Source organism: Erpetoichthys calabaricus, chromosome 4, assembly GCF_900747795.2.
Source record: "Erpetoichthys calabaricus chromosome 4, fErpCal1.3, whole genome shotgun sequence".
Taxonomy (NCBI): Eukaryota; Metazoa; Chordata; class Cladistia; order Polypteriformes; family Polypteridae; genus Erpetoichthys; species Erpetoichthys calabaricus.
The window spans coordinates 140,514,256-140,528,097 of NC_041397.2; positions in this window are offsets into that span (position 1 = coordinate 140,514,256).

The following is a 13,842-nucleotide window of genomic DNA, read 5'->3' on the forward strand; positions in this document are numbered from 1 at the left end:
TTTGTTGTGATTATTCCACAGTTGGTGTAGTCACCAGGATTCTACTTCCAAAATGACAGATGAGCAGGACCTTAACACCATTCTGACAAACATGGCCATGGAACTCCAGCGATTCAAACGTCCAGGTGGGAGAGTATTGCATGCAGCTTGCTTGTCCAGCAAAACAAGTCACGGGCATCCTCCCAGGTATTATTACGCATTCATGAGAAGGACAATTTCGAAACTTACTTTTAAATTTTTGAACATGCCACCACAAGTCACCACTGGGAGTGCACTGAATGGGCTAACATTCTGGTGCCATTCCTGAAGGGTGAAGTGCAGCAGACATATGATGATCACTCGGAGGATAATGCTGCTAACTATGACACCCTCAAGGCTGAGGTCCTAAAGAGGTATGGCATTTTACCAGACCAGGATATGTCATGTGTGGAGGTTTGACCCAGAGTGACCAGCTTACTCGCAAGCCTTCAATATCTGGGGTAAGACAGGGCGCTGGCTATGGCCAGATGTCAATAATGACAGAAATGTCGTAGAGCAGGTTGCTTTTTAAAACCTTCATAACAACCTCCCTGAGTATCTCATATAGCCACTCCAGAGGCAACCCTATTAGAACATGGAGGCTCTAACTGACAGACTAGAGTGACACAGAGCAACTTCACAAACTTAGTGAGCAGAGCAGTCTGCTTGTGAAGTCCGGATGGGAAATATCACCCACAAGGAGCTTGTCTGCTGCAATATGGAGTCCACAATGAGATGAAAGGATAAGCACACAACCCCCCCAGGTCCATCCTGAGCTGTTTCAGGTGCTGGAAGGTAGGGCACACCAACTCCAACTGCCCTCTGCTCAACAAGCCCATAGACATCAGCTGGGCAAAGGGAGTAAGGTACTGTCTACTCATTATCCCTCTGTCTGTTCCTTGTACAAGTGTACAGGAGTGGTGCTTATAAATGGTTATAAAATTACGGCATTTCCATTGTCACTTGCTGTTTTGTATTACCATGACTATGTCTTTAAGGAAAGATCAGATTAACCTGTATTCATAGAGTAACTTGTTGGTACAGGTCTTCCTCTTTGTGTTATTAATTTCGAGGCCATGCTAAGAGCAGTTACGGTAGAGGTTTTCTGGAACTCACCTTACCCAGTGATATTGGGGTGACACTAGACTGAAAGTAAAAGCGGTATAACAAGATCCACTCCTGGAAAATCTTTAGGCCTAGAGATGGATGGGGATAACTTGTCACAGGCTGCCTCCACGCTGCGTTTATAGCCAACATCAAGGAGTCATGTGGTCATTAAGGTGTGAAGTGGTGGAATCTGTGGTGTCGCAGGTTGAGACAATGTCAGATGATGTAGGGACGTCTTGGGCTGAAACCACACGCCTTGAGGTCGGCCCTGACCTGCTATCTGTTTTACAATTCCAACTTAGGCCAATACTGGCATCCTATAAACAGGAACAGTGGAATGGTGATTCCCTCAAGTTTGCCAAAAATGCAGTCGTTCTGGTAAATGACTAATGCACCTACCATTCCAAGCCATAAAGGCCACACTTTGTTTTGAATAATGACCTCCTTTATCGGGTAGCAGAGCATTAGGGGGAGGTAAGGTCACTGTTGGTAATCCCACAGACCTTCCAGTGGCCGGTCAGTGAATTAGCATACAATCACCTCGGAGGTGCCCACTTGGGAGCTAAAAAAACTCTTGAGCACAAAAGTTCCAATTTTATTGGCCTGGGATCAATGAGGAGATCTTTCATTTTTGCACTTCCTGTCCGGAGTGTCAGCTGTGACAGGATTCCAACAAAGGACTGTGCTCCTTTGACTCCCATTCCCCTTATTAACATCCCCTTCAAACACATAGGGGTTGAAATTGTAGGATCAATAGAACCCTTAGCTAGAGGACATAAGTACGTCTTAGTCCTTGTTGATTATGCCTGTTATCCCAAGGCCGTCCCTTTGCATATGGCCAAAGCAAAAACCATCGCATGGGAGCTGGTAAGGGTCTTTACATATGGTGGCACCCCCAAAGAAGTATTAACAGACTAGGGGTTTGCCTGTCACCTTGAATGCTCAGGGAAATAGCCACATTGCTCAAAATTAAGCATTTATAGACTTCAGTATACCATCCTCAAACCAATGGTCTAGTAGAGCGTTTTAACCAGACCCTCAAACAAAGGCTGTTTAAGGTGGTCACCGAGGGCGGGAGGAACTGGGATCAACCCTGGGACATATTAGATATCCTAAAAGTAGGCTGGGAAGAAGAGGCCGTCCCTTCCACAAACATATTGCACAATTCCACAATAGATTTATGAAAATTCAGCCCATTCACAAAGAACATATGGATAAAGTACAAGTTATTATGACCATGGCTTTGAGAATTCTGCCCAGGAGACCATATCATGGTCATTGTTATTCGATCCCACTCTAAACTATTGGCTCATTGGTATGGCCCGTATGAAGTTAAGGAGAGGAAGGGACTCATTGATTATTTGGTGAGACAATCTAATCATCGACTGAGCGAACAGGATTATCACATAAACCTGCTGAAACCATGGAAGGATAGGGACCCTTGTCTTCACTCCAGACAGCTCTTCGCTCTCAAAACAGTCCTTAACTTTGGTCCTAATTTGACAGCCAAACAGTTCTGGAGCTGGAATCAGTCATCCTGTCTGTCCCAGAGGTGGTGAGTGAGAAACTTGGACAGAACTCTCTGCTAGAGCATGACATTGTTACCGTACCCAGGGTATCATCCGTGAACGCCCATGTAGACTACCAGAGACTAAACAAGTGGAGGTGGAAATTGAAAGCAAGTGCATGCTAGACATAGGTGTAATAGAGTCATAGTCCCTGGTCCAGTCCCATAGTCTTGGTTCCTAAACCCGAAGGAAGCTGTAGGTTTTGCAATGGTTTCCGTCGGCTTAATCAGGTTTCACAGTTTGACACCTACCGGATGCCACGAGTGGATGACCTCCTTTTTGACCATTCTCGACACAACAAAAGGGTACTGGCAGTTTCCTTTAACGGACTGCGCAAAGGTAAAGATGATGTTTAGCACCCTTAGTGGACACTGGCAATATTGTGTCCTTCCATTCGGATTGCACAGAGCATTGGCAACCTTCCAACGTCTGGTGGATAGAGTGCTTCGTCCCCACAATTCCTACAGTCATCTATTCCAGCACATGGAAGGAACACCTACAGCATGTCCAAACTTTGTTCCATACACTTGCAAAGGCAGGTCTTTGGATTAGCCTGAAGAAATATTTAATTGGAAGCCAAATATTTAGGCTACCTGGTGGGCAGGGGAACAATTAGACCACAGTGTTCAAATGTTGATTACATACTTAAGTGGCCACATCTGAAGACCAAGAGGCAAGTCCAAGCCTTCCTGGGTTTAGCAGGTTACTATCATCGGTTTATACCGCTGCCTTGACTGATTTAACAAAGAAAAGGGCCCCAAATAACATGGTATGGGATGGAAAAGTAGACACTGTATTTTGTGACCTAAAGCAGGCTCCAATGTCAGTACCAGTACTGAAAGCTACTAACTTTTCTCTGCCTTTTGCTCTTCTGACCGACGTTTCGGACACAGTTCTTGGTGCCGTGCTAAACAAGAGCATTGATGGTGTTGAACACCCTATTATGTTCCTAAGCCGGAAACTGTAGGACCAGGAAAACAGGTAAGCAGTGGTGGAGATCAAATGGGCAGTTTCCCATTTGAGGTATTACTTCCTAGGCTGGAAATTCACTCTGGTTACCGACCATGCCCCTTTCTAGTGGATGGCGTTACACAAGGAGTCAAACCCACAAGTCACAATGTGGATTTGGACCTCCAGCATTACAGGTTTACGGTCATACATTGCCAGGGCTCTTTTAACACCAACACCAATGCTCTTTCATGGGTTTATGACCTCTCGGTTTGTGCCATTCCACCTGACAAGTCTGGGCAGAGGTGAGCCATGTCACACATGTGTGCATGGGAAGCAGCTAAAAGATTAATTTTAGTACATATGCATACAGTAAAATCATAAAGCAAGGAGACATTGAGGCAGGTAGAGAGTCTGAACATTGGAAACAGCCTCTATTGTTAGGTATATGAGCAATTGAACATGAAATAATTAGCAGCAAGAGCACAAAAGAGATGCAATACAAATCTGTGTGCAAAGTGAACGTTGAGGAGACATCACTCAGGCTATTTTTACATAAATACAAGCATTAGAAAAAATGTAGTCTAATTATGATAGGATTTTAAACGAGAACATACATTTAGAGTGTCCTGTCATTATAAGAAGCTTTCATAGAACAATGATCAGAAGATACCAGGGCTGGTGAAAACCAGAGTGTGACAATCAAATTTTACAAGATTAATTGATTTAACTTTTTCTCATGCTTTGCTTCAAAAGAGTGAGATGGACAGCCACATTATGAAATCAGAAATAAGGACGACAAGCTCCAAAAGCCAAATGATCTCTTATCATTTCACTGACTGAACAGCCTTTCAGGTTTGATCTGAGCTGACATCCTAGTCATGAGCTCATTACATTAGGATAACCTTACATATCAATTCTATGAGATACAATCTGATTGCATAGCTGGCCTTAAGTGTTCTCCAAACTTAACTGTCACAAAACATCCCTGTTGGAGGACAACAATAAGAAAAATCTAACCTCTTAACTCCTTACCAGTTTTTCTAAATTAAGCAGTAGCGAAAAACTTTAGAGATAACATCTACAAGCTTTGTCACTGAGAGAAACATGGTGACCATCTTAAATACCACTGCACTGATGATGTCACCCAGCATGGACTTCTGGGACTGCACCTCTTTGTTAAATCACAACCTGCACTTGTTTTTTTTTTTTTGTTGTTGTTCTTGCTTGTACTCTTGTTTACTTTCATCATCCTGATAGTGTCTGAGACATTTTCTGGGAAAGTAAGAAAAATGGCATGTGATTTCTGTGGCACAGATGCTAGAAGTTTTGTTGTCATTGGAAGCCCTTTAAAAAGGGTTTTAGAACTGCAAGAGGGTATGAGAGAAGAAGAAAAAAACACCAAAAATGAACTTCAGCAATATTATTACACAGTAGTGTCAGGTGTATAAAAAGCATCTACTCCTAGCCAACAAAAATACTACCAGACCACTGACAAGCAGGTTCACACTAAGAGGAGTGAACACCTCAGGTGACATGTCTGTCAACAACTGGAGAAGGATCAAGTTGAGGCAAATGGGATCTCTCCAGAAATATGGTGAGACTTAATCAGTTTTATATGTTGGGAATAGTGCTTTGCCGGCTTGTATACATTCTATTCACCTCCCTGTTACATTTAAAATGGACATTTCATTTTATCTGAACCATCTTAACTTGTGGATTATATGTATACATATATGTGAAACAACAGGACTCTTACTAATTTGGGGATTTGGGCAGACTTTGTTGAATGTGCATTATCTGTATATTATACATTTCTTACTCACCATACATTATATCTGTTCGGACTTCGATCAATTTCCTTGCTTTCTTGCTGAGCATAACCAAGGGGATTCTGGTTAAGGGGTGGGAGAAGTAAAGGACAAAATAAGATCACATCAGAAAGTCACAAAGTAAAACTGAGGTAGAAATCAAAAATGAAACAAAATTCTTTATATTTTAAAAATATGGATTTACGTGCCAAGTGCGTGTCTTCCACACATATTTGAAGTTTGTATGTTCTTCCTTTGTCTAGAGGAGTTTTTTTCATGTTTGCTAATTTATCCTGATGATGTGCATGAAGATGTTAATTGGTGATTCTATATAGGCCTTGTAATCAGATTTGAAAAATAATATTTTGCTCTTTGAGCATAGTTTTTGTTTGGTTTTTAGGTACGTTCACATGTAATGTGGAAAGCACCTATGCCCATGTCTCTCAGTCCATCTGTCTGCCTGCATGAAACAACTTGGCCCCCTGGGGATCAATTTTGCTGAGATGTAATACACTTAATTTTTCAAAGAAATTAGCTGAGACAGTTGTTCAAATATTTCAAACAAATCACACTGTATTAATAAGTTCTAAATTTTCAGAATTTCCCTTTGAAAAAAACTGGAGAATTTGCAAAATTGTACATATTAAAAAAGAGAAATGCTTGGTGCAAGTTCAACTAGGAATTAGTTTGGTGTTTCTATTTTTCTTTGAGAGTGGTTGCCTGAACTTGCATATCTATATATATAATTCACTAAGCAGCCGACCATGGCACACAAGACAGAGACCATGGGATACACACGACAGAGCCACGCCCGCCAACTCACAGAGCCCTGCCCACCAACTCTAAGACCATGGGATACGTACGACAAGAGCCCCGCCTGCCAACTCTAACCCTCCTCCCACGTCATGGGATACGCACGACCGCGTCCACCCTCGCAAACTGTTTTACACGCTGCATACAGCGATTCCCATCCGCGACAAACATGCTTCTTCTTAGTTGGTCCTGCAGGAACAGGGAAAACCTTTATCTACAAAAACCTGATTCATACCATACTAAGAGCATAATGTTTTTGTTGGCTTGCCTGCCTGCCCGCCGGCCTGACTGTTACCAGCATTCACCACAAAGTACTGGAGTGTAAAACTATCGTAGCTGCTACCTCACAAACTGTCCTTATTCCCCGGATTTTCCTGACCCCATCTGATTCAAATTTGCCTTTTACTTTTACATGCTGCCAATTTCCTGTTAGATTAGCCATTGCAATGACAATTAATAAGGCACAGGGCCAAACTTTCAAAAAGACATGCCTCTATCTGCCAACTCTAAGACCATGGGATACGCACTACAGAGCCCCGCCCGCCAACTCTAACCCTCCTCCCGTGTCCACCTTTGCTCTCGAGGCATGCACACTGCCTGCTCATGTGCCCGCACGCAACACCTCACCAAACACCGCCTTAGTCGCTTTCGTCTCTGCTACAGTCCACATGCACCTCTGAGCCACGTTGACTTTTCATTGTTCTTTTCTGTTCCGGCTGCTTTTCTATATATAATCCACCAAGTCGCCCAACCATGGGATACGAACGACAGAGCCCCTCCCGCCAACTCTAACCCTCCTCCCACGTCCACCCTCACTCTCGAGGCACTGCTTGCTCATGTGCCCACCCCCAACACCTCACCAAACACATCCTCAATTGCTTTGGTCTGTAATGACACTAGACTTTCTGTTACCAGCATTCACCGCAATGTACTGGAGTGTAAGACTATTGCAGCTGCTACCTCACAAACTGTCCTTATTCCCCGGATATCCTTGACCCCATCAGATTCAAATTTGCCTTTTACTTTTACACGCAGACAATTTCCTGTTAGATTGGCCTTTGCAATGATAATTAATAAGGCACAGGGCCAAACTTTCAAAAAGATATGCCTGTATCTGCCAAAACCAGTTTTCAGTCACGGACAATTAATTGTATGTTGCTCTCTCCAGAGTTCCATCTTTTCATTCACTCACAGTCGTATCCTCAAACCCATCCCATTTGGACAACTGTATCTTTCAGGAAGTGTTCACCGATCAATAAATAATTATGCGGCGTATGCTACGCCGCGGGTTGGCTAGTTTGCTGTATTTTACTTTATCACTTGTCTGACAGTCGCCTGGATGCCCAGTGCAAATGAATCAAATGCCAGGCTGAGCGTGTGCTTGCAAACAGTTCACACACTTTCTCCTGCTACTTTAGATAAGTTAATCATTAGACTACAAAAAAAATCACTTCTCTGGAAATAAATGGAAAGGCGGGCATTTATGTAAGCATATGTATATAAAATGCTCAAAAAAATTAAAGGAACACTTTGAAAACACATCAGATCTCAATGGAAAAAATCATGCTGGATACCTATACTGATATGGACTGGGTAATGTGTTAGGAATGAAAGGATGCCAAATCGTTTGATGGAAATGAAAATCATTAACCTACAGAAGGCTGAATTCAAAGACACCCCGAAAATCAAAGTGAAAAAATGATGCGGCAGGCTAGTCCATTTTGCCGAAATTTCATTGCAGCAACTCCAAATCGTATTTAGTAGTTTGTATGGCCCCCACGTGCTTGTATGCATGACTGACAATGCTCCAATTGAGACGATGGATGGTGTCCTGGGGTACACCTCCCAGATCTGGACCAGGGCATCATTGAGCTCCTGGACAGTCTAAGATACAACCTGGCAGCGTCGCATGGAGTGAAACATAACGTCCCAGAAGTTTTCTATTGGATTTAGTCCGGCGAGTGTGAGCGAGTCAATGGTATCAATTCCTTCATCCTCCAGGAACTGCCTGCATACTCTCGCCACATGAGTCTGGGCATTGTCCTACACCACGAGGACACACTGCACCAGCATAGGGTGTGACAATGGATCCAAGGATTTCATCCCGATATCTAATGGCAATCAAGGTGCTGTTGTCTTAGGCTGTAAAAGTCTGTGTGTCCCTCCATGCATATGCCTCCCCAGACCATCACTGACCCACCACCAAACCGGTTATGCTGAACGATGTTACAGGCAGCATAACATTCTCCATGGCTTCTCCAGACCCTTTCACATCTTTCACATGTCTTCAGGGTGAACCTGCTCTCATCTGTGAAAAGCACAGGGCAACAGTGGTGGACCTGCCAATTCAAGTATTCTATGGAAAATGTTAATCAAGCTCCAGGGTGCTGGGCAGTGAGCACAGGGCCCACTAGAGGACTTCGGACCCTCTGACCACCCTCATGAAGTCTGTTTCTGATTTTTTGGTCAGAGACATTCACACCAGTGACCTGTTGGAGGTCATTTTGTAGGGCTCTGGCAGTGCTCATCCTGTTCCAAAGGAGCAGATTCCGGTCCTTCTGATGGGTTAAGGACTTTCTACATCCCTGTCCAGCTCTCCTAGAGTGACTGCCTGTCTCCTGTAATCTCCTCCATGCCCTTGAGACTGTGCTGGGAGATACAGCAAACCTTCTGGTAATGGCATGTATTGATGTGCCATCCTGGAGAAGCTGGACTACTTGTGCAGCCTCTGAAGGGTTGAGGTATCGCCTCATGCTACCAGTAGTGACAGTGACCGTAGGCAAATGCAAAACTAGTGACAAAACAGTCAGAAAAGATGAGGAGGGAAAAATGTCAGTGGCCTCCACCTATTAAACCATTCCTGTTTTGGGGGTCGTCTCATTGTTGCCCCACTAGTGCACCTGTTGTTAATTTCATTAACACCAAAGCAGCTGAAACTGATTAACAACCCCCTCTGCTACTTAACTAACCAGATCATTATCCCAGAAGTTTCATTGACTTGATGCTATACTCGGATTAAAAAGTGTTTCTTTAATTTTTGTGAGCAGTATATTATCTGCAAATTATTATTTTAAAGAACTAATATTACCAACCTGCAGCCAAATGGTGATTAAACTACTTAATAATAGAAGAAAGGTGCAGCTGCCCTAACTGATTAGAACACAGGAAAGTGTTTTAAAAATGGACAGTGGTGTCGGCAGGTGGGAGGCTTCAGTGGCTTAAGTCCCTGATATTTCAGTCCCGGATATACATGAACAATCATGGCAAGTCCCTAATCTTCTTGCCCATTGTGCAGCGTTTGTATTCCTGTTCTACCATAAATCAGTTCCTTTCCAAGTTCTTACATGTTTATACTATTTTAATAAATTACTGTGTTTTAGCTAACACTAATAGTTAGATGGGAAACTTAAGTTAGTTCATTCAATTCTTTTATAGGTTAATACTGATAGTGATTTTATGCTAGTACTGTATTGGTAATTTTTGTATCAATATATACTATATTTTCCAATTACTAATTTCACAAATGTTATGTTTAAGTAAAAAGCAATTAGTCACAGAACCTCCACCACTAACATACATTCAACAATGCTATTTTCACATCACTTAAATTTCAATTTGCTGTGTATGAATGCTTCTGAGCCACTGCAAACCTATTTGTGATCTGTATTTAACTACATTGTAAAGTTCTGTTAAAAACATATTTAATGTAGTGTACAAACTTTCTATTTTCGCTATTACTTTTGAATATAACTCATTGTTACAAATCTATTTAATAAACAAAAACGTAATAATTGACTCTTGGATGAAGTAAATACAATCTAAAATTAAATTTTCATATGAGTTACATTAGTCGCCAAACGCACCTGTTTAACTTGTTTCATGGCTTCCCTTTGGCTGTATGTACGTTATTTGTATATTATATACTGCAATGTATATTGGTGTGAAAGCTGCATTTTAAACAAGACAAATATATCCTTTCGTGTACCTTATTTCTCTTGTCTTAATATCTCCACCATGCTTACTGGGAAAGGATATGAATAGGTTCAAGTATGAGCTGCAATCCAAAAAGAACACATTCCCAGGGAGCATGTGCCCCTGGCCTGATATATGCGTTCATTTACGTGATTGACTGACATCTCCTGTAGGACTGGTCCTTGTTTATTGTCTGTTTGCTGGGAAAGGCTTCTACTCACCCTGAATTAAAATAAGTGGGATCATTACATTGATTTTTATACACTGCTTTCCTTTTTATAAAGAGCTTTTATCAGAACAGCAAGAGTTAAGGTGAAGTGTCCTTCTCAGTGTCAACCACTGGAAAGAATAAAAGTTGCAGCTGTACATGATGAATTTCATTGAAAATTGAATGTGGATTTACAGACTTGATGCTGCTGGGTTTTTTTTTTTTGTCTACTTAACAATTACATTTGCACATGAGCAGCTCTACCCATTTAGCAGAAAAAAAAGAAGAAGAAAAAACTCTTGGGAAAGTAAATGCTTGTGTTATTAATGAATCACTTAAGTATTCATGGGAAATAAGCAGCATGATAATCCCTCACAAGTGCAGCTATGGAAATGATATGACACACTTACCCATCATTTCTTAAAAAACTCTTAAATGTAATGGGGGCTATAGAGCTAACAGAACACAGGGTTTGTACTGAATTGACTTTCCTGCTAATATTTTGATGCATGGTGGTATCTGTTGACTATCTGAATAGCTCCTATTAAATGATACTAACAAAAATTAAAACCCAGAATAAAGTGCTTTTATGCAGCCAATTTTACATCTCGCTTTGTTTATTAGTTTCTACCAGCCATCCATCTTACCTTTCCAATTTTTTATTCTCCCCACAGCCTCCAAAACCAATTTGAGTTACAGACAGGTACAAGGAAAGAAAACACCCTAGAGTGCACACCACCCCATGCATAGAGAAACATGCTCACCGGGGCAATTTAGAGACTCCAATCAATCATTTCATTTCTGAATAAATACTGACTGCTGTATTTTTTTTTTCTCAAAGGATTATTGGCCACAGAAGAGAGGAGCTGCATGAAACAGAAGCCTAATCCTACCATAGTAATCACAGTCTGATCAGGCAAGAGAGGACCAGCAGTCCTCATTTTAGAAGGAAAAGAAAAACTCATTTACCCTTGCGGTACTGCAGCACACCAAGGTTATTTATCACTGTGCTGAGGTGGGCACAGACACAAGCAGGTGTACTTATTTTCTAGGGTCTGCAACCTTTCTTATTCCAAATATCAGTGGTGGTGGACACAATCCACCACTTCTAAACCTAAAAGTTAAGAATAGATTGTCTTTCCTTTAGTCTGTATGCGATAAATTACTTTTGTAGTAAAAATAATGGTAAATTACAAATAGATTGAAGGTCCATAAGGTCAGCACAATACTAGTGGAGGTCATTCTCCCTCACCAATACCACTTACAGCTCACTCTAACACACATTTTCCAGGTTCCAGATGTAGCAGCCAGACTCTCACTAAGACTACACAATTAAAATTAGATTAAGCACAGTTGCCTACATTATCTTTATTGCTTGTTCTGAATTAGTTCCGTATTTTACAGATTATCACACAATAAACTTGATTTTTGCACATTACGTATGTGGGTGACTCTTATTTGTATTGCATATCTTATATATAAACGTCTACACATGGAAATGTGTGTGTCTGTCCGGCCCAGAAGTGAGAGGTGGAGTTGGGGTAAGGGCTCCGCCTCCGAGGAAACCGAAAACTCGCTTAGCCACTAATAACACAAGCAGTGCCAGCACATTAGCAAAATGGAACCTCAGAAGAAAGATAAAGTCGCTGAGCCGCTAACATCGGCAAAACGGTATCCCTTTTATTTTTCCTTTCACCGCTAATGCACAAGTGATGTGAGCACGTCGGCAAAACGAATCCTCCTAGGAGAGAGATACCCAGAGTAGTTCATTTCAATTACTTGCCATCTCTACATTTCAGTTTTTTTTTTCTAAAAATTTCAATAGTTTTTAGGACCCTGGGCTTTTTACAGCACGGGCTTACACAGCTAGTTCACTTATAATTGTTTTGGCTGAAGCACAGAAAAGTTGTCTTTTCACTGAGACTCAATGAATGAAACACCATAGAATATTAAAATTAGAAATCACAGATTACAGGTGTGACATAGCCAATAAGGTGCTGGACAAGAAAGAAGAAAAAGTAATGGTTAATGAGTCGTTCAACCAACCTGGGTCCCAATTATTAAAATGCTGAACGTCACAGTTCCAAGTCACACTGGAGCAGCTAAATGATTCTTCAGGTTTATGGATTCAGGATGTCTTGTTATATTTTTCAGGTTCTGAACATTCATACAACAAAGCACTTGCTGCTCACGCCAAATCCACTGGGGCTCTGTAAACTGAAAAAATAAAGGTGGTAATAGGCTACACAAAATTTGCAACCATCAATTTTTTTTTTTTTTTTTAATTTTATAGATTTTATTGTAATCATTCCATACAAATAGATACATTTTTACAAAAAATAGGATTGAAAACAAATCAATCCCCACCCCTGAGAAAGAGAGCATGGCCAACGGAGTAAAACTTGAAGCTGGTAAAAATACATAAATTGATGAGTTTAATAGGCAGATAAAGATAAATGGAGAAGAAAAAGAAATGGTAAGAGAATCTGCTTCCTCGGTGCTTTAAGAGCTTATTCTAAAATGTTATTGATTACATCCTGCCAGGTTTTGAAAAAGTTGTGCACAGATCTTCTAAGTGAGAATTAGATATGTTACAATTTCAAATAATATAAAACATCAGTTACCCACTGACGTAAAAGAGGAGAGTTAGGATTCTTCCAGTTTAGCAAAATAAGCCTACGTGCCAATAGTGTAGAAAAGGCAATCACAGTTTGTTTGTCCTTCTCCACTTTAAACCCATCTGGGAGTACACCAAACACAGCTGTTAATGGGTTAGGAGGGATTGTGACACCAAGGCTGTCTGAAAGGCACTTAAAATTTTTTGTCCAGAATGATGTTAATTTGGTGCAGGGTCAAAACATGTGACCCAGTGAGGCTGGAACTTGATTGCAGCGTTCGCAGGGTGGATCTTGCCCTGGAAACATTTTGGACAGTTTTAGGCGAGACAGATGTGCTCGATATATAATTTTGAGTTGAATATTGTATGCTTTGCGCATATGGAGCTCGAGTGAATTCTCTGCAGTGCTACCTTCCACTCCTTTTCTGATATGTTGAGGGAGAGATCCTTTTCCCATTGTCCTCTTGGATCTTTGAAAGGGAGGGACTGTAAAATAATTTAATATATTGCAGAAATACTGTCTGAGTCCTCGAAACTGAGCAATACTTTTTCCAGCATAGAGGAAGGAGGGAGATGGGGAAAATCAGGAAGGTTCTGTTTAACAAAGTTTCTAATTTGAAGATAGTGAAAGAAATGTGTTGCTGGAAAGTTAAATTTGGAATGTAATTGTTCATGTGATGCAAAGATGTTGTCTATATAAAGATCTCTAAGTAATTTAATCCCAAATGTTTTCCAGATATTAAAAACTGCATATGGGCTGAAAAAGGTGGATCTCATTCA